Consider the following 2,699-nt stretch of genomic DNA (forward strand, 5'->3'; position numbering starts at 1 on the left):
ATTAAAATCATTACGCATACAAACTTTGCACACCAAGTCTGATGCACCTTCTGTTGTGTGAGTGGCGACTGCCTGCGGAGGAACCGAAACCCAGAAACAAGGGAGGGAAAAAGAGAGATGGAGAGAGAGACAGAGGGAACAGACAGCTCCTTTATCAGCTGGTGAAATCTACTTGTTCTTAACACCTTGGACCAAATTACTTTTTCTCTTTTCTACTTTGAGTCAGAGGACCACAAAATCATCCCTCCATTGTTGACGAATAGTCTCGTTGGAATCTCGCAAAGATGCAAGGTTATCTTGTGGCAATAACAAATTTCAATCAGATGGCGGAGAAAACACATGTACAAAGCATACAGACTCAATGCTTCACATGAAAAAAGAAAAAGGAAATGAAGGGTCAGTGTAGGGTTGGCGATTATGGTCTTAAAAATAAAATCTCGCGATTTTTTCACACAAACCGATTTACGATTTTAATCGTTTTTTTTGTGTAGTTTTTTAGCGTGGTGTTTGTGGCTGAGGTCCTGTATATCTCGCAAGAGAGCAACATTTCTCCCACTCGCTGCATGCCTGCTTGAGGTGCTGGAATAAATTGGTCATACTGTACCTTTTGGTGCAACAGCTTTCACACAAACTTTGCAGTGGGTCGTGGTGTTGTCTGTTGGCGCTCCTAACCAGTTTAACCAAACCAACCGAATGACACTGTGCTCTCATTTTGGGAATAGAGGCTCATCCTGGCTTGCTCGCCATATTCCCTCTGATATTATACTAGATAGGTGAGAGGCGGGGGGATGGTGGTCAGCGCACTCCGCTACGGAGAACGTTGCAAACACAAGGCGTTGGAGCGCAGTAGACCAGCCTTACAGCCCATCATTCACAAAAGCCAAGCGAGCTGGTTCAATAAAAAGAGGTTATTAGTCTGTAGAAGTGCAAAGTGTATATAATCTAGGATTTCCTTATAAGCAAAATGCTATTATTAAGTGGCATTTGTGATAGTATAGCTTCGATATATTTAGCGATTTTACTAATCTGACTAAAATCGAACTTTACTCGTCCACAAGACCCTGAAGGATAATACAAGAGTCGATACAAGACTATCTAGAAAGAGAGAATAGTTGACTACGAACCACATAAGGCAAGACATGAAGTTAGAGCTAGCCTCCACGTCTCTACTTGATTTTTGGCTACACTATTGTTTCTGTTCAGTTCTAATGATATAGGGGTTGTAGATTAGTGTGAATGCATGAAACAAACACAGATTGTGCTTAGTTCAAACTTGTTGCAATCATGTCGGTATAGTACGCTCCTATAATTACTTCTGGCCGGGTGTACGATCCTTTCCAGCGAGTGGCATACGAGACGACACAACCAATCTTTCAGTCCGGTAACTTAGAAGGGGCCAGAAGCATGAGGCATGGAGGCTTACCTGGGAGATGATCTTGTTAGTTCGCGCAAGTGAGAGAAATTTATAGTGTTGTAAAAAAAGGCTTGACTTTACTGGTCGGGGCATCTTAGATGTAGCGCCTTATAGTACACCGCACGTCTTTCTCTGTCTGTCAACGTTGACAGAGCACCACGATACATAAGAAGTACTGGATTGTGGAAGTTTATATAGATGTCTAAGCCTGCCATACTCTGAAGTCACCATGCAGCTACCGTAAATCCACACAGAAGTGCACTTGTTCTCCGTCCTCTGCTCTTCTCCCCTCGTACATCCAACAGCTGGCAGCCAGAGTCGATTTATTGTCTCAAACCTATTTGTCTCCAGTCTAGGCTCCTCAATATGTCGTTGGATGACATTCTTCAGCCACTTCGCGCGTTTCCCTTCTGGCTCACTCTCTTGTATTGGACGCGCGTCCCCCGTCCCTACAGGAATAGGACGAGATTTATTATAGACTTCAGCAACGCATCGGCGCACCTTGTGTGGCACGATCTCTTCAGACATTCACACCTTGCGACGCTCTCACGGTACTGACCCATTACAGGTGGGTTTTTATAAAAAGGTATAAAGATAAGGCGCTAGGGAAAGAAAACCCGGAAGCCAATCGCCAGTTGACTCTGTGGAGTCCATCCGGCTTCACTGAGGATACCATCATTACCCAGGACTCAAGTGGAAGCTTGAACATTTTCAGCATCACCCCACTCACCAGAAATTCGCGACCGTTTTCCAGCAAAGAGGATTATGTATTCCTGCCGGCATTGCTGGGTGAAGGTGTGCAACCCTGCCACAATGAAATACGCATAGTGTGTGCTGATGTGAATCTGGACAAATATAACCCACCCTGTGCGACAGTGAGTCCTAATACGCCCGGTCTCGATAACAAATCATCACCAGTGCGTGTGAGACGCTTGTTCTGCCGATGCCTTCCGATACAACACAAGTGCCGCCACTGACCAGCCGTCATCATTGCAGACATTCTGACTGGCAGTACAGCTGCAAATCGCCGATCTTTCCTTCCCGACCTTTATGCCTCTATGTATCTGGAACGGGGTGAGGCAGAGTTGTGGCTGACCCCTCCACCCTGTCACAAGGTCCTTTGAGGTATCCGCGCTGTTGCCTGAGAGAGAGTTTGTGGATCTCAAATCCAGGACGCTAAATAAACCTCAACGCCCAGGCAAGAAGACAATGCTCTTTGCACTACGTCGTGGCACCCTATGCGCACTTCATATTCACGCCACAAGGCCAAAAGGAACCCCCACTG

The sequence above is a fragment of the Morone saxatilis genome, unplaced genomic scaffold (assembly GCF_004916995.1).
Source record: "Morone saxatilis isolate NCDOM2014 unplaced genomic scaffold, NCSU_SB_2.0 Contig7, whole genome shotgun sequence".
Lineage (NCBI taxonomy): Eukaryota > Metazoa > Chordata > Actinopteri > Moronidae > Morone > Morone saxatilis.